The sequence below is a fragment of the Ovis aries genome, chromosome 2 (assembly GCF_016772045.2).
Source record: "Ovis aries strain OAR_USU_Benz2616 breed Rambouillet chromosome 2, ARS-UI_Ramb_v3.0, whole genome shotgun sequence".
Taxonomy (NCBI): domain Eukaryota; kingdom Metazoa; phylum Chordata; class Mammalia; order Artiodactyla; family Bovidae; genus Ovis; species Ovis aries.
The window spans coordinates 100,384,872-100,405,362 of NC_056055.1; positions in this window are offsets into that span (position 1 = coordinate 100,384,872).

Below are 20,491 nucleotides of genomic sequence, written 5' to 3' on the forward strand. Positions count from 1 at the left end.
CTAGTCAGCAAAGTAATGTCTCTGCTTTTGAATATACTATCTAGGTTGGTCATAACTTTCCTTCCAAGGAGTAAGCGTCTTTTAATTTCATGGCTGCAGTCACCATCTGCAGCGATTTTGGAGCCCCCCAAAAATAAAGTCTGACACTGTTTCCAATGTTTCCCCATCTATTTCCCATGAAGTGATGGGACTGGATGCCATGATCTTCGTTTTCTGAATGTTGAGTTTTAAGTCAAATTTTTTACTCTCCTCTTTCACTTTCATCAAGAGGCTTTTTATTTCCTCTTCCCTTTCTGCCATAAGGGTGGTGTCATCTGCATATCTGAGGTTATTGAAATTTCTCCCGGCAATCTTGATTCCAGCATGTGTTTCTTCCAGTCCAGTGTTTCTCATGATGTATTCTGCACATAAGTTATATAAGCAGAGTGAAAATATACAGCCTTGACGTACTCCTTTTCCTATTCAGAACCAGTCTGTTGTTCCATGTCCAGTTCTACCTGTTGCTTCCTGACCTGCATACAGACTCCTCAAGAGGCAGGTCAGGTGGTCTGGTATTCCCATCTCTTTCAGAATTTTCCACAGTTTATTGTGATCCACACAGTCAAAGGCTTTGGCGTAGTCAAGAAAGCAGAAATAGATGTTTTTCTGGAACTCTCTTGCTTTTTCCATGATCCAGAGGACGTTGGCAATTTGATCTCTGGTTCCTCTGACTTTTCTAAAACCAGCTTGAACATCAGGAAGTTCACGATTCATGTATTGCTGAAGCCTGGCTTGGAGAATTTTGAGCATTACTTTACTAGCATGTGAGATGCATGCAATTTTGTGGTAGTTTGAGCATTGTTTGGCATTGCCTTTCTTTGGAATTGGAATGAAAACTGACCTTTTCATTCCTTTCCAGTCCTGTCCACTGCTGAGTTTTCCAAATTTGCTGGCATATTTAGTGCAGCACTTTCGCAGCATCATCTTTTAGGATTTGAAACAGCTCAACTGAAATTCCATCACCTCCCCTAGCTTTGTTCATAGTGATGCTCTTTATTTTTCATACTGATGCTTACTAAGGCCCGCTTGACTTCACATTCTAGGATGCCTGGCTCCAGATGAGTGATCACACCATCGTGATTATCTGGGTCATAAAGATCTTTTTTGTACAGTTCTTCTGTGTATTCTTGCCACCTCTTCTTAATATCTTCTCCTTCTGTTAGGTCCATACCATTTCTGTCCTTTACTGAGCCCATCTTTGCATGAAATGTTCCCTTGGTATCTCTAATTTTCTTGAAGAGATCTCTAATCTTTCCCATTCTGTTGTTTTCCTCTATTTCTTTGCATTGATCGCTGAAGAAGGCTTTCTTATCTCTCCTTGCTATTCTTTGGAACTCTGCATTCAGATGCTTACATCTTTCCTTTTCTCCTTTGCTTTTCTCCTCTCTTCTTTTCACAACTATTTGTAAGGCCTTGCCAAACAGCCATTTTGCTTTTTTTCATTTCTTTTCCATGGGGATGGTCTTGATCCCTGTCTCCTGTACGATGTCACAAACCTCATTCCATAGTTCATCAGGCACTCTATCTATCAGATCTAAGCCCTTAAATCTATTTATCACTTCCACTGTATAATAATAATTTCTTATGCTGAAAAATACTTAAAAATCCTTCCCCTCTCTTTATTTTTTTATATGTTTATTTATTTATTTTTTTAATTTTTATTTTTTTTAGTTTTTAAATTTTAAAATCTTTAATTCTTACATGCATTCCCAAACATGAACCCCCTCCCACCTCCCTCCCCATAACATCTTTCTGGGTCATCCCCATGCACCAGCCCCAAGCATGCTGCATCCTGCGTCAGACATAGACTGGCGATTCAATTCACATGATAGTATACATGTTAGAATGTCATTCTCCCAAATCATCCCACCCTCTCCCTCTCCCTCTGAGTCTAAAAGTCCGTTATACACATCTGTGTCTCTTTCCCTGTCTTGCATACAGGGTCGTCATTGCCATCTTCCTAAATTCCATATATATGTGTTAGTATACTGTATTGGTGTTTTTCTTTCTGGCTCTTTAGATAGCTCCACTATTTTATTTTCTCAGAAAAAAAATAATAAAGAATGAATTAATTGTGCCAATACATATTAAATAGCATTATTTTTCCTGAATTGTTCTTTTTCTTAGTTAATATTATTCAATACTATTCCATTTAACATGCTGTAAAATGAAGCAGAGGAAATGGAAGATTAAGACAGGATCCTTCTTTTCCTTTATCAGAATCCTAAGTTTAATATGTATGTTAACTATTTTATACTTAAAACAGTAATTTATGGAATTCTTTAACATAGTACTTCATGGCATTACTTAACACACATATGATATAAAAATGTGTTATATGCCTTGAAATGAGTAATTTTTCTTCAAGAGGCATAAGCTTTCTTCCTGCAAAATGGACCCTATGGAAATGTGTACTGGAAAATGAAGAGATCCTTGAACAGTCACTTAAAGAGTCTGTAATTTACTTGATAAGTGATGAACAGACTTCGAAAATTTTAGAGACATGTGGAACCTAAAGAAGGTCGATACAAATTTCCTTGATAAACTGAAGTGAAGAAAGCTTGGAAAAAGGAATCAGGTGAGAATTCTCTGCAGTAGTAGTCAGGAATAAGTTGATTAGGTCTGAATTAGGTTCATGAGGTACAAGATTGAAAGAAAGTGACATGATGAAGAAATAGTCGGTAAGACTTTGAGAGTGATTTGATTCCTTTTGTAAGACAGAACTGAATATAGCAGCAGGTTTTAGAGACAAGGGGCTTCCCTTGTAACTCAGTTCGTAAAGAATCCACCTGTAATGCAGGAGACCCTGGTTCAATTCTTGGGACGGGAAGATCCCCTGGAGAAAGGATAGGCTACCCACCCCAGTATTCTTGGGCTTCCCTTGTGGCTCAGCTGGTAAAGGATCTGCCTGCAATGTGGTTGACCTGTGTTCAATCCCTGAGTTGGGAAGATTCCCTGGAGAAGGGAAAGGGTACCCACTCCAGTATTCTGGCCTGGAGAATTCCATGGACTATACCCACAAAGAATTGGACATGACTGAGTGACTTTCACTTTTAGAGAAAAATTTTATTTTATACTGATTAGTTTTCAGCCACAAATAAGTTCTCTTCAGAATTAGGAACTATATCAGTTTCCTATTGCTACTAAACAAACTGCCACAATCTCATTATCATAGTAAAACACCACATTACTTATAGTTTTAGGAGTCAAAATCCAGAATCAGCCTCACTGAGCTAAAGTCAAGGCCTTGGCAAAAACTAGTTCCTTCAGAGACTGAGAAGAGACTGTTTCTTTAACTTCTCCGACTTCTAGAAGTCACCTTGAACATTCCTTGGTTCATGTTCCCTGCCCTTTGCTTTTTTGGTCACATTTCCGACTACTACTCACTCTGATTCACCTGCCTCCCTAAGAACAGTATGAAAACAATGGGCCCACCTAAATAATCCAGCATGGGCTTCTGAGGTGGCACAGTGCCAGAGAATCTGCCCGCCAATGCAGGAGACACCAAGTTTGATCCCTGGGTTGGAAAGTTTCCGTGGAGTAGAAAATGGCAACTCACTCCAGTATTCTTGCCTGGAAAATTCTATGGACAGAGGAGCCTGGCAGGCTACAGTCCATGGTATGAAAAAGAGTAGGACACAACAGAATGACTGCCCTCAGATTGTTACCACACCAAATAATCCAGGATACTCTTCCCATTTCAAGACTCTGAACCTAATCACATCTGCAAATTACTTTTTGCCCTAACAAATAACATAATCATAGGTTCTTAGAATTAGAACATGGAGCCATTATTTAGCCTATACCAGCTATGAAATGTTGTATCTGGGGGAGAGGTAGGGTTCAAGATAAATATTTAGGAGTTATTAACTTGGTCTGAGAGTAGATATTCTACATGCAAATAAAATATACAGACTAGCATTTTAAAGAAAACAGGAGGATAAGGGCATTGGAAAGACTACAATTAGTAGGAAGAAGATGAGGAGTTAGAGTAATCAAAACATCAAAGTGGAGCCTGAAGCCTGATGCCATTCAAGTGAATTTTGTGAAATTAATTGATCAATGGTGGCAGGCAGTGGGCAATTAAGAGAAAGCTTATTAAATCTTACTGAATTTAGCCTCAGTTCAGTTCAGTTCAGAGGCTCAGTCCGACTCAGAGTTCCAACTCTTTGTGACCCCATGAATTGCAGCACGCCAGGCCTCCCTGTCCATCACCAACTCCTGGAGTTCACTCAAACTCATGTGCATCAAGTTGGTGATGCTATCCAGCCATCTCATCCTCTGCTGTCCCCTTCTCCTCCTGCCCACAATCCCTCCCAGCATCAGGGTCTTTTCCAATGAGTCAACTCTTCACATGTGGTGGCCAAAGTATTAGAGTTTCAGTCTCAGCATCAGTCCTTCTAATGGACACCCAGGACTGATCTCCTTTAGAATGGACTGGTTGGATCTCCTTGCAGTCCAAGGGATTCTCAACACCACAGTTCAACAGCGTCAGTTCCTTGGCATTCAGCTTTCGTTACAGTCCAACTCTCACATCCATACACGACTACTGGAAAAACCATAGCCTTGACTAGATGGACATTTGTTGGCAAAGTAATGGCTCTTCTTTTTAATACGCTATCTAGGTTGGTCATAACATTCCTTCCAAGGAGTAAATGTCTTTTAATTTCATGGCTGCAATCACCATCTGCAGTGATTTTGGAGCCCCCAAAAATAAAGTCTGATACTGTTTCCACTGTTTCCCATCTATTTCCCATGAAGTGATGGGACCAGATGCCATGACCTTAGTTTTCTGAATGTTGAGCTTTAAGCCAACTTTTCACTCTTCTTTCACTTTCATCAAGAGGCTTTTTAGTTCCTCTTCACTTTCTACCATAAGGGCGGTGTCATCTGCATATCTGAGGTTATTGATATTTCTCCTGGCAATCTTGATTCCAGCTTGTGTTTCTTCCAGTCCAGCATTTCTCATGCTGTACTCTGCATATAAGTTAAATAAGCAGGGTGACAATACCTGCTTGACATACTCCTTTTCCTATTTGGAACCAGTCTGTTGTTCCATGTCCAGTTCTAACTGTTGCTTCCTGACCTGCATATAGGTTTCTCAAGAGGCAGGTCAGGTGGTCTGTATTTCCATCTCTTTCAGAATTTTCCAGTTTCTTATGATCCACACAGTCAAAGGCTTTGGCATAGTCAATAAAGCAGAAATAGATGTTTTTCTGGACCTCTCTTGCTTTTTTGATGATCCAGCAGATGTTGGCAACTTGATCTCTGATTCCTCTGCCTTTTCTAAAACCAGCTTGAACATCTGGAAGTTCACGGTTCACATATTGCTGAAGCCTGGCTTGGAGAATTTTGAGCATAAATTTACTGGCGTGTGAGATGAGTGTCTAAAAAGTGCTATTTCAAAACACAGTTTTAAGGATGGGAGTCAGACTGACAAACAACAAGTTATAAATTGGAGAATGTGTATTTGAACACGATCTTGAACTATAGTGGATGATAGGCTTCTCAAGTGGTGCTTGTGGTTAAGAACCTGCCTGCCAATACAGGAGATGTAACAGACCCAGGTTGGATCCCTGAGTGGGGAAGAAGGAAATGGCTACCTACTCCAGGAATCTTGCCTGAAGAATCCCATGGACAGAGGAGCCTGGTGGGGTACAGTCCATGGGACTACACAGAGTCGGACACAACTGAAGCAATTTACATGCATGCACACAACTCTTTTAGTTGTTTGTTGTATAATCGGTGGTAACTTCTCTGAATCTCACATTTATCACATTTAAAACAGAAATAATGATACCTGTCTTGCAGGGCTGTTATGGTATTTAAAGGTGATAATAATTATGAAAGTATTCAGTACATTTTCATCAAATGGAGGTTTGTCACTAGGAAGACGCAGTTATAGATTAAAAAAAAAAAGGTTCCACTTTTATCTCTGAAATGGAAAAATTGCAAATGGCAGATTCAGAGACAGGATTGTTTTAGCAAACATGGAAAACATTAACAGAGGGAATGACCCAGGAGACTACATCATTAAAATAAGTTCAGCAGAAAATCTGGTATGGGTTTGTAGTAGATATCATCGAAGCCATGCATTTTCTATAGAGAGGTCAAGATGTTGAATATGGTCATGATAACTATTGGGAGAACTTACTAATTAGAAGTCCTAGTTAAACATTCTCCTGCTTCTAGAACTGAAAGATGGACTGTTTATTTCTGTGATATTTAACTGGAGAAAAAAATCTGAGGATGGAATCCTGGCACTATGAATGTTAAGATTTATGAAAATAATGATTACCCTTGAACAGTAAGTTCATGGGTCCACATGGATCATCAATAGAGATAACAGTGTAGACTAGATGTAAAACGAAAGAAAGCCAGATATATCAGAGAAGGGTCACATTTATCAAAGGCCCACCCTGTGCCAAGCACTCTGCTAGTGTTCAGTTCAGTCATTCAGTCGAATCCGACTCTTCGTGACACCATGGACTGCAGCATGCCAGGCATCCCTGTCCATCACCAACTCCTGGAGTTTACTAAAACTCATGTCCATTGAATCCAGGATGCCATCCAACCATCTCATCCTCTGTTGTCCCCTTCTTCTCCTGCCTTCAATCGTTTACAGCATCAGGGTCTTTACAAAAGAGTCAATTCTTCCAATCAGGAGGCCAAAGTATGGGAGTTTCAGCTTCAGCATCAGTCCTTTCAATGAATATTCAGGACTGATTTCCTTTAGGATGGACTTGTTGTCCAAGGGACTCTCAAGAGTCTCTCAAACACCACAGTTCAAAAGCATCAATTTTTCCAGTGCTCAGCTTTCTTTATAGTCCAACTCTCACATCCATACATGACCATGGGAAAAACCATAGCTTTGACTAGATGGACCTTTGTTGGCAAAGTACTGTCTGTGCTTTTTAATATGCTGTCTAGGTTGGTCATAACTTTTTCTTGCAAGGAACATATGTCTTTAAATTTTGTGCCTTCAGTCACCATCTGCAGTGATTTTGGAGCCCCCCAATATAAAGTCTGTCACTGTTTCCATTGTTTCCTCATCTATTTGCAAAGAAGCGATGGGACAGGATGCCATGATCTTAATTTTTGGAATGTTGAGTTTTAAGCCAACTTTTTCACTCTCCTCTTTCACTTTCATCAAGAGGCTCCTTAGTTCTTCTTTGCTTTCTGCCATAAAGGTGGTGTCATCTGCATATCTGAGGTTATTGATACTTCTCCCGGCAATCTTGATTCCAGCTAGTGCTTCATCCAGCCCAGCATTTCTCATGATGCACTCTGCATATAAGTTAAATAAGCAGGGTGACAATACACAGCCTTGATGTACTCCTTTCCCCATTTGGAACCAGTCTGTTGTTCTACAGCCAGTTCTGACTATTGCTTCCTGACTTGTATACAGATTTCTCAGGATGCAGGTTAGGTGGTCAGGCTATCCTACCTGTTTAAGAATTTTCCATAGCTTATTGTGATCCACACAGTCAATAGCTTTGGCATAGTCAATAAAGCAGAAATAGATGTTTTCTGGAACTCTCTTACTTTTTTGATGATCCAGCAGATATTGGCAAATTTTTTTTTCTGGTTCCTCTGCCTTTTCTAAATCGAGCTTGAGTATCTGGAAGTTCATGGTTCATGTACTGTTGAAGCCTGGCTTGGAGAATTTTGAGAATTACTTTGCTAGTGTGTGAGATGACTGCAATTGTTCAGTAGTTTGAGCATTCTTTGGCCTTGCCTTTCTTTGGGACTGAAATGAAAACTGACCTTTTCCAGTCCTGTGGCCACTGCTCAGTTTTCCAAATTTGCTGGCATATTGAATGTAGCACTTTCACAGCATCAACTTTTGGGATTTGAAATAGCTCAGCTGGAATTCCATCATCTCCACTAGCTTTGTTCATAGTGATGCTTCCTAAGGCCCACTTGACTTCATGTTCCAGGATGTCTGGCTCTAGGTGAGTGATAACACCATTGTGATTATTTGGGTCATGAAGATCTTTTTTGTAGAGTTCTTCTCTGTACTCTTGCCACCTCTTCTTAATGTCTTATTCTTCTCTTAGGTCCATATCATTTCTGTCCTTTATTGTGCCCATCTTTGCATGAAATGTTCCTTTGGTATCTCTAGTTTTCTTGAAGAGATCTCTACTCTGTCTCATTCTATTGTTTTTCCCTGTTTCTTTGCATTAATTGTTGAGGAAGGCTTTCTTTTCTCTGCTTGCTGTTCTTTGCAACTCTGCATTAAAATGAGTATATCTTTCCTTTTCTCCTTTTCCTTCTCTTCTTTTCTCAGCTATTTGTAAGACCTCCTCAGACAAGCATTTTTCCTTTTGTATTTCTTTTTCTTGGGGATGATCTTGATTACTGCCTCCTGTACAATATTACAAAACTGCATCCATAGTTCTTCAGATACTCTATCAGATTTAATCCCTTGAATCTATTTGTCACTTCAACTATATGATCGTAAGGGATTTGATTTAGGTCATATCTGAATGGTCTAGTGGTTTTCCCCACTTTCTTCAATTTAAGTCTGAATTTGGCAATAAGGAGTTCGTGATCTAAGCCACAGTCAGCTCTGGGTCTTGTTTTCGCTGACTGTACAGAGCTTCTCCATCTTTGGCTGCAAAGAATATAATCAATCTGATTTCGGTGTTGACCATCTGGTGATGTCCATGTGTAGTGTCCTCTCTTGTGTTGTTGGAAGAGGGTGTTTGCTATGACCAGTGTGTTCTCTTGGCAAAATTCTATTAGCCTTTGCCCTGCTTCATTCTCTACTCAAATGCCAAATTTGCCTGTTACTCCAGGTATTTCTTGAATTCCTCCTTTTGCATTCCAGTCCTCTTTAATGAAAAGGACATCTTATTTGGGTGTTAGTTCTAGAAGGTCTTGTAGGTCTTCACAGAACCATTCAACTTCAGCTTCTTCAGCGTTACTGGTCAGGGCATAGACTTGGATTACTGTAACACTGAATGGTTTGCCCTGGAAATGAATGGATATAATTTTGTCATTTTTGAGATTCCATCCAAGTACTGCATTTCAGACTGTTTTGTTGACTATGATGGTTACTCCATTTCTTCCAAGGGATTCTTGCCCACAGTAGTAGATATAATGGTCATCTTGAGTTAAATTCACACATTCCAGTCCATTTTATTTCACTGATTCCTAAAATGTCGGTGTTCACTCTTGCCATCTACTGTTTGACCACTTCCAACTTGCCTTGATTCATGGACCTAACATTCCAGATTCCTAGGCAATATTGCTCTTTACAGCATTGGACTTTACTCTATCACCAGTCCACAAATCAGTTAGCTATCTGCAATTGTAGTTTTCAGTCTGTCTGCCCTCTGATGGAGAAGGATAAGAGGCCTATGGAAGCTTCCTGATGGGAGAGACTGACAGAGGGGGAAACTGGGTCTTGTTCTGATGGGTGGGGCCATGCTCAGTAAATCTTTACTCCAATTTTCTATTAAAGGGCAGGGCTATGTTCTCTCCAAAATCACTGCAGATGGTGATTGCGGCCATGAAATTAAAAGATGCTTACTCCTTGGAAGGAAAGTTATGACCAACGTAGACAGCATATTCAAAAGCAGAGACATTACTTTGCCAACAAAGGTCCATCTAGTCAAGGCTATGGTTTTCCCAGTAGTCATGTATGGATGTGAGAGTTGGACTGTGAAGAAAGCTGAGTGCCGAAGAATTGATGCTTTTGAACTGTGGTGTTGAAGAAGGCTCTTAAGAGTCCCATGGACTGCAAGGAGATCCAACCACTCCATTCTGAAGGAGATCAGCCCTGGGTGTTCTTTGGAAAGAATGGTGCTGAAGCTGAAACTCCAGTACTTTGGCCACCTCATGTGAACAGTTGACTCATTGGAAAAGACTCTGATGCTGGGAGGGATTGGGGGCAGGAGGAGAAGGGGACAACAGAGGATGAGATGGCTGGATGGCATTACTGACTCGATGGACGTGAGTCTGAGTGAACTCCGGGAGTTGGTGATGGACAGAGAGGCCTGTTGTGCTACAATTTATGGGGTTGCACAGAGTCAGACACAACTGAGTGACTGAACTGAACTGAACTGTACTCTCTCCCTGTTATTTGACCTGAGGCCAAACTGTGGTGGAAGTAATGAAGATAATGATGATGTCCTTCAAATGGTCCCAGGCATGCAATGCTACAGTCAGTGCCCCCACCCTGCAGCAGGCCACCTACGTACACCCCACGCCTCTGCCCGAGACTCCTGGACCCTCACGGGCAAGTCTGGGTCAGTCTCTTGTGGCATCACTGCTCCTTTCTCCTGGGTCCTGGTGTGCACAACGTTCTGTTTGTGCCCTCCAAGAGTCTGTTTTCCCAGTCCTCTGTAAGTTCTGGCAGCTCTATGGTGGGGTTAATGGCGACCTCCTCCAAGAGGGTGTATACCAGGCCCAGGTCTGCTGCACCCAGCCTCCCTGACCATGCGGCAGGCTACTGCTGATCTGTATCTCCACAGGAGACACAGTTCTGTCTCAGTCTCTGTGGGGTCTCTGGGTCCTGGTATGGACAAGATTTGTTTGCGCCCTCTGAGCATCTGCTGGTTTTAGGAATATGTAATTTAATTATCAAAAAATTATTTGAATTACACCTTATTACTCCCATTTATAGCACTTAGAGTTAAGGGGAGAATAAATATATCGAAAGCCACAGACTAAATGGCAGAACCAAAATTTATGTGGCCTGCATAAATTCCATGTTTCTACTCACATTTTGAATCAAGTGCTGAAACCATATACACAATCAGAGCAGTAAACAAAGGAGAATTTTCTATGATCTAGGGCCTGGGGATTTCATAAAAAACTGTAGAAAGACTAGAGGTGAAAATGTGGGTTTTCATTCCCTAAAGTCAGATATTATCTCAGTTATCCAAGAGATATTTGGCCTTTGCATGATGATTATTTTTAATTGCTTTATTTACAGTTAAGTATGGTTAGGGGAGCTTCCCTGGTAGTTTAGCAATGCAGAAGACAAGTGCTTGATCCAGGGGCCAGGAAGATCTCCTGGAAGAGGAAATGGCAACACACTCCAGTATTCTTGCCTGGGGAATGCCATGGACTGAGAAGCCTGATGGGTTAAAGAGTCAGACATGACTGAGGCAACTAAGCATGCATGCATGTGGAGTAAGTACTGAGTTAGGAGAGCATGTCTCTCAGAATTTCTTTGAGTCATCAGCAATGCCCTTAAGTTAGTACTTAAGGAATGCCATCTTCCTCAATCTTTGCATATGCTTTCAAGGAAACACAGACTGTGATTTTATATCAAAACCAATTTTAAAGGGTTATGTGCTATTTATTTCTTTATTTATCAACAAGGCAATTCATTAGCAAATGTGTAACACTACTCTTCCAGAGAAATGAGCTATGAGGTTAGCTTGGGAAGATAAGATATAACAAAGCATATATCACAGGGCTGCAGGGAAAGCTGAAATCAAAGAAACCAGATAGGCAAGACCAAATGAAAACTAGGTGTATGCCAGAAGAGATCTTAAAAGATCTTCAATATCAGACTCCCAGAGAGAAGGAGCTGGATTTGGAAAAACAGATCAGAGAACACAACAAATAAGTAGGAAACACAAAGCCTTGAGCAATGTCTCTCAAACCTGGTCTCACATCAGAATAACCTGGAATGTTTTCAAAAGCAGCTAATGCTTAGGCCTCACCCAGAAATACTTAAATCTGAGTATCTGCTTGGGAGGGGTTAGGGGGCACATTAAAAAATCTCTCTAGGTGATCCTAATGTGCAGATAGGGTGACAAATCACCGAGCAAGAGCAAGCACAGAATTTTCATGGGCAGTTATCTGGAAAAGCCAGTACTATCATATGCCTGATGACTTCTTAGTTGATGTGCTAGCAGTAAAAATCTGAGATCATTGGCTAGCTTTCAAAGTATTTGGTAAGGTGCAGTCTTTAATACTCATGTTAATGAATGTACAGTTTTTTGCTTTCAAAGTTAATCGAACTCTATTATTTATGTGTAGAAAATTGCTCTACTTAATGAATCAAAAAGAACATAATTTTACAGATAACCCTGAATGTAATTAATTTTAATTCTTACTATTAAGTCTCCTCTACTGTCACTGTTCTTTTTTTCAATTATAAAATATTTAAGTACAAGAGTCATAAAAGAAATACAGTGAAACCGTCTATAGCCACAATCATTTTTAAGAATTAAGAACATTACTAACACAAGTGGAGATTCCTTTGTGCCATGTCTCAATCTCTTTCATAAAATACTAAAATGAAAATCATTAGCCTATATTCAGTGTTTCTTTCCATTTTTAAAATTTTCCCTATCCACGTAACACTGTTTTTTAATCCAATGCAGTTACTATTTACATTTCCAGCATATTCAGTGTTTAAACACTGCATCATGTACTTACATCATGATCATTCTCATTCGCCCACTGAAAATATTTAGGTTGTTTCCAGCTGTATTTTTTTTAAACAGGCTTAATAAAGTAAAATACACAGATAATCTACCTTTTAAACATGTACAGTTTTTTTTTATTTTATTCATAGAGCTATAAAACCATCATCACTATATAATTTAAGGGGATTTTCATCACCCAAACCATATTTAGTAGAAGTCACATCAAGTGCTTTCATTCCTAAGTACCTAGGAACTACTGAACTGTGTTTCTGTGAACTTGTCTATTCTGTACATTTCATATAAATGAAATCATACAAGCAAAGTCTTTAATGACTAATTTCTTTCACTTAGTATAATGTTTTCAAGGTTCATCCATGTTTCCACATGTACCAATACTTTATTTTATTCTGACTGTCAATATTCCATTGTGCAGCTAGTCCACATTGAATTTATGAACATATGGTTTCTTCCCACCTTTTTGACTATTTTGAATAATGCTGCTATAAATATTCATAGACAAAATTTTTAGTGGGACATGTGCTTTCAATTCCCTTAGGTTGCACCTAGCAGCGAAAATGCTTAGTCATTTGGTAGTGAACTGTGAACTTCCTGATGTTCAGGCTGGTTTTAGAAAAGGCAGAGGAACCAGAGATCAAATTGCCAACATCCGCTGGATCATGTAAAAAGCAAGAGAGTTCCAGAAAATATCTATTTCTGTTTTATTGACGATACCAAAGCCTTTGACTGTGTGGATCACAATAAACTGTGGAAAATTCTGAAAGAGATGGGAATACCAGATCACCTGATCTGCCTCTTGAGAAATCTGTATGCAGGCCAGGAAGCAACAGTTAGAACTAGACATGGAATAACAGACTGGTTCCAAATAAGAAAAGGAGTATGTCAAGGTTATATATTGTCACCCTGCTTATTTAACTTTTATGCAGAGTACATCATGAGAAACTCTGGACTGGAAGAAACACAAGCTGGGATCAAGATTGCCGGGAAAAATATCAATAGCCTCACATATGCAGATGACACCACCTTTATGGTAGAAAGTGAAGAGGAACTAAAGAGCCTCTTGATGAAAGTGAAAGAGGAGAGTGAAAAAGTTGGCTTAAAGCTCAACATTCAGAAAATGAAGATCATGGCATCCAGTCCCATCACTTCATGGGAAATAGGTGGGGAAACAGTGGAAACAGTGTCAGACTATTTTTGGGGGCTCCAAAATCACTGCAGATGGTGACTGCAGCCATGAAATTAAAAGACACTTACTCCTTGGAAGAAAAGTTATGACCAACCTAGATAGCATATTCAAAAGCAGAGACATTACTTTGCCAACTGAGGTCCGTCTAGTCAAGGCTATGGTTTTTCCAGTAGTCATGTATGGATGTGAGAGTTGGACTGTGAAGAAGGCTGAGTGCGGAAGAATTGATGCTTTTGAAATGTCGTGTTGGAGAAGACTCTTGAGAGTCCCTTGGACTGCAAGGAGATCCAACCAGTCCATTCTGAAGGAGATCAACCCTGGGATTTCTTTGGAGGGAATGATGCTAAAGCTGAAACTCCAGTACTTTGGCCACCTTATATGAAGAGTTGACTCATTGAAAAAGACTCTGATGCTGGGAGGGATTGGGGGCAGGAGAAGAAGGGGACGACCGAGGATGAGATGGCTGGATGGCATCACTGACCTGATGGATGTGAGTTTGAGTGAACTCCGGGAGTTGGTGATGGACAGGGAGGCCTGGCATGCTGCGATTCATGGGGTCGCAAAGAGTCGGACACGACTGAGCGACTGAACTGAACTGAACTGATGCTTATTATCATGAGGAACAGCAAAATCATTTTCCAAAACATTTCACTTAACATCACCAGCAATATATGGATGGCTATTCTGTTTCCTCAGCATCCTCAACAACATTTGTTATTAACTCTCAATTTTATTTTGGAGAAGGAAATGGCAACCCACTCCAGTGTTCTTGCCTGGATAATCCCAGGGATGGCGGAGCCCAGTGGGCTGCCTCTATGGTGTTGCACAGACTCGGACACGACTGAAGTGACTATTGAGCCTTCCAAGAGGGGATAAAGTGGTATCCTTTTTCTTTTTTTCACTTCCATAATGATGACTGATGTTGAATAATCTTTCATGTATCTATTGGCTATTGTATACCTTCTTTAGAGAAATAACTACTCATATAGTTTGCCTATTCTTTGATGTCTTACTTGTCATTTTAGATAGGAGATGCTGCATGGTGGAGATACAATATATGGCTGACCCTTGAACAACATGGGTTTGAACTGCATGGGTCCACTTATACACAACATTTTTTCAGTAAATACTACTATGGTATCACATGATCAACTGTTGGTTGAATCTGTGGATGCAGAAATGAAGGTTCAGAGAACTGTATATGATGTCATGCATGGGTTTCATTGTTCAAGAGTCAATTGTACATACTGCAAAAGACTCATTTTCACAGTGTATAACAAATTCTTACCAACCTATATAAATCAAGTGCTTCAGTAGAGAACTATAGCTAACTCAAGCTATTCAGCTGATAGCTAGATAGAGAAAAATATGCCAACTACTACAGATACTTAATAAATGTGAAAATTCTAATGGTTAATAAATCAAGAATAAATAATCAAATATATTACTCAAGGAAAATAAAAATTAAAGTCACAGTGAGACACCAATACTCAGTGAAATACTAATACACATCCATGAGAATGGCTAACAAAAAGAAAATACCTAAAGTTTTAAAAATTTTCTGTTGAAATATAGTTGATTTACAATGTTTCATGTGCACAGCAAACTAATTTGGTTTATATATAGATATACAAAACTATAACATATATGTATATGTTTTTTCAGATTCTTTTCCATTATAGATTACTACTAGATATTGAATATAATTCCCTGTATTACCTAGGATTTTTGAAGATGAAATTTGAATTTTCTTGTGCTGGTAGTACCATATTGGAAAACTGTTTGCAATATTTCCAAAATTGAATACGCCTCATGATCTAAGCATTCCACTCAAGTAAATAAAGCCCAATAGAAATAGGGAAAAATTTCTCCTTAGAAAATTTAAGTTTTCACAGTAAGATTATTAGAAATATCCAAGACTGTAAATAATCCAAGAATGTCCATCAACAGTAAATTAAATTATATTTGTCCAATGAAATACAACTCAGAAATTAAAATAAATGAATTTCAGCTTCACACAGGAATATTAACAAATCTCAAAAAGTTTCAGCGAAACGAGCCAGAAACAAAACAATACATTCTTCATAAACATTATAGTTTGACACAGTTTCAAAAGTTATACTAGTAATTATCTTGCAAGGTGTTAGTGATATGGCTGTGTTTACTCTCTAATACTCCTTTGAGCTGGATTTTTATGATTTGAGCACTTTATGTAAGCATATATGCATGTGTGCATGTATATACGCATATATTTTACCTTGCAAAATACTTGCCCCTCTCTTATTAATAATTTTTTTCAAATGCATCCTCTCTATCCTATTTTAAGATATAAGTGTTCTAAAGATATGATCGTTCCCTTTCTGTCCTTCAATATTGAAACCAAAGCCCCAAATTACTACTAGGGAGTTATTTTGGTATAAAAGGCATAACCAGATATAATTTAAGACCAAGGGCAGTAGCAGGGGATTTTTAAAGGAAAATAATCATGAAAGAGAGGAAAATTACACTAAAATATAATGAAATCAGTAAAGTATAAAGGAAGAAGCTACCTCAAAACAATGTATCTCCACTACAAAACCCCTAATGAATTCACACAAATCTCACTGAACACACAATAAATTCAGGCATGGGTGAATACCTATAAATTCCCAGAATATTCAGAAGCTCTGTGTAAATGGTTGATGTGGAAGAAATTTTCTTCAAGTTCATTCAAGATTCTTGTGCATGTTTCATAAAATGCACTTACTGTTAAATGTTTACTAACTGAAAAGAATCCTAATGGAGTCAGGAACAAACACATCAAGGTTCCATCAAAAAGTTTTTTTGAGACTATATGTGATTCTAAGCATCAAAATGGTATATGTGTTAAAGTGTTACTGTGTTATATGTGAAGTTCTTCCTAACCATCTGTGGTTACAGAGATTATATATTTCAGTTCAGTTCAGTCACACAGTCATGTCCAACTCTTTGTGATCCTATGGCCTGCAGCATGCCAGGCTTCCCCTGTCCATCACCAACTCCTGGAGCTTGCTCAAACTCATATCCATCGATTTGGTGATGCCATCAAACCATCTCATCCTCTGTCATCCCCTTCTCCTGACTTCAATCTTTCCCAGCATTAGGGTCTTTTCCAATGAGTCAGTTATTCACATCAGGTAGTCAAAGTATTGGAGCTTCATCTTCAGCCTCAGTCTGTTCAATGAATATTCAGAACTGACTTCCTTTAGGATTGACTGGTTGGATCTCCTTGCAGTCCGAGGGACTCTCAAGGATTATGTATTTAGATATTGGCTATCATAAAGCAAGGAGAATGTACCGCTATAGTGGCTCTCTCAACAATGATGTGCATTTTATCATGCACTTACATATCCATTCTACAAGACAGGAGAGTAGAATTAAGGCAACAGACAGAAGATAGCATAGAAGAAACATGCTAATCATCTTTTATTGCTAAACTCTGCTCTGTTTCTGATTTGATTTTTAGCAAAGAATGTTTTGTAGTCTCAATGATGCACTTAGATTTTTGAAGCAAATGACATTAGTTATACTACTTAAAACTGCAATGCAACCTCAGAACAGTGTTATTTCAAGAGCCATCTTTTTTTATATACAAATGCACAAAGGTTCGTCAATTTCCTTCACCTATCTCTTCATTTTGCTTTTTGTTTTGTTAAGGAAGCCATGTGTCATAATCACCAGAATGGCCATGGAGGTTTCACATATTGCAGATAATGAGGCAATTATGAAATTCATTCAGGGTTTCTGAAAAGGGTAAACAACAATATATTTACAAAACACCAGATGGCAAATGGATATCATGTTTATTTTATATTTTCAAGCTAAAATCTTCTGTGTAATATGCATTCCACTCATCAAGGTGGTTTTAGAAAAAAAATCACCGCACACTTGTTTTTAAAGGTACCTCTGCAATTTCTGAAAAAGAATGGAGCCTTATCTTTAGAATGTATCAAATATATTTAAGCAAATATATATAAGCTGCCTTATTTGGTAATAATATATTCAACAGATATTTTAACAAAGTTTTCTTTCATATGTACCTACTGGCTCATTTAGTCTCCAATTATGGGTATTATTGTTTTTCATAGTAAGGATCGGGAATAAATATACTTGTAAGGTCATTCTGTGCTCAGCAAAGGACTCGGTTCTGGTTCCACCAGAGACATTTCATTATGTCTCTTAGGCCCATGGTCTTCAATATTTTGGACACCAGAAACTGGTTTCATAGAAGGCAAGTTTTCCATGAACCAGAGGGGAGGGGATGGTTTTGGAATGATTCAAGCACATGACATTTATTGTGCACTTTATTTCTATTATTAATACATCAGCTCCAACTCAGATCATCAGGCATTAGATCCTGCAGTTTGGAGACTCAGTGTCATCTAGGCTAAGTGATCTTTTCAAAAATTGTTTAAGAATAGTCTTAACAAATGTTGCTGGGATAATGGAATATTCACATGCAGAAGAATGAAGCTGGACCCCTACTTGACACAATACAATACAATTTTAACTCCAAATGGATAACAGATGCAAACATAGGAGCTAAAGCTATAAAACTCTCTAAAGAAACTGAAAACTCACAGAATGAAAGAAAATATTTTCAATAAACTATCTAACACGGGACTTTTATCCAGAATACATGAAGAAATCTCATAACTCAATGATAAAAGATAAATAACTCCCTTTAAAATGATCAAAATATCAGAATAAACATTTTTCAAAGAATATATACAAATGACCAACAGGCATATAAAACTATGTTCACCATCATTAAATACTAGCTGCATTAACCACAAGAGGGAAGGTATATATGCATATATATCCCACATACATGTGTGTGTGTATATATATGTATATATATATGGTTAATATATGTGTTGTATATATGGTAAATATATATGTGGTTAACATATATGTCTTCATTATATATATATTTATTTTTATATATGTGGTTTATATACATACATATACATATATATGTGTGTGTGTATATATGTAATATACTGCTTCCCTCTTGTGGTTAACTACAACATATATATAAAACTATATATATGTGTGTGTGTGTGTGTGTGCATGTGTGTGTGTGTTTAGAGAGAGAGAGATAACCCAACATTGGAAAAAATTATCCTCCAATTAAAACCATAAATTAATTTTTAAAATTGAGGAACCAATTCACACTCACTTAGTTCAGTTCAGTTGCTCATTGGGTCCAACTCTTCACAACTCCATGGACTGCAGCATGCCAGGCTTCCCTGGAACCTGCTCAAACTCATGTCCTTTGAGTCAGTGATGCCATCCAACCATCTCATCCTTTGCCATCCCCTTCTCCTCCTACCTTTAATCTTTCCCAGCATTAGAGTCTTTTCCAGTGAGTCAATTCTTAGCATCAGGTAGCCAAATAATTGGAGCTTCATCCTCAGCATCGGTTCTGATGAATATTCAGGAAGGATTTCCTTTAGGATGGACTTGGTTTGATCTCCTTGTAGTTCAAGAGACTCTCAAGATCTTCTCCAAGACAGTTCAAAAGCATTAATTCTTTGGCACTCAGCTTTCTTATGGTCCAACTCTCACATCCTTACATGACTACTGAAAAAGCCATAGCTTTGACTAGATGGACCTTTATTGGCAAAGTAGTGTCCTTGCTTTTTAACATGGCTATACTTAAAAAGACTCTTTGCAACCCCAGGGACTATATCCTACCACGATCCTTTGTCCATGGGATTTTCCAGGCTATAGTACTGGAGTGGATTGCCATTTCCTTCTCCAAGGGATCTTCCCAACCCGTGGATTGAACCTGGGTCTCCCACATTGTAGACAGATGCTTTACCATCTGAGCCACCAGGGAAGTCCCTATAATTAAAAAGATAAAACAATGAATTTGTTATTGTAAAATTATACAGCTAAGTTAGAAAAGTTTAGCATAGGGATATAGTACAATCAAGGAGTATACTTAGAAAATTGAAAATACATGTCTATGCATATATTTGTACATGAACGTCATAGCAACATTAGTCAGAATAACCAAAAACTGAAAATACCATAAATGGCCATCAAGGGATGAATGATAAACAAAATATGGTATCATCACAAAATGGGATATAAGTTGGAAGTTAAAAAGATTAAGGTTCTGATACAATATAGATGAACCTCAAAAAGACTGTGTTAAATTAAAGGAGTGACAACATAACAAATCATTCAGTACATGTTAAAAGCTCAAAACAACAAATTCATAGAAACTGAAAGTGAATTATTGGTTTTGAGGCACTGGGGCAATGAAGGAAGGGGAAGTAACTGCTAATGATAAGCAACACAAAGGTGCTGCTTTTTGGGGGTGATAAAAATATTCCTAGATAGAGGCATGCACAGATACTCCTAGAAAGATGGCTGCACAACTCTGTTAATAAACTAAAAGCCACTGAAGTGTACATTACAGAAGAATTTTATAAAATATGAATTATATCTTTAGAAAAACTGTTAGTGGGCTTCCCAGGCAGTGCTAGTGCAAAGAACCTGCCTGCCAGTCCAGGAGACAAAAGAGACACAGATTTGATCCCTGAGTCTGAAAGATCCCCTGGAGGAGGGCATGGCAACCCATTCCACTATTCTTGCCTGAAGAGTCCCATGGACAGAGGATCCTGTCAGGCTACAGTCCATGGGGTTGCAAAGAGTTGGACACAACTGAAGCAATAGCAAGGATGCATGTAAAGCTGTTATTAAGGAACAACAACAACAAAAACCAGGTTTATCAATACCATCATTCTAGATTCCATATATATATGTGTTAGTATAAAATACTAGTTTTTCTTTCTGACTTATTTCCCTCTGTGTAATAGAT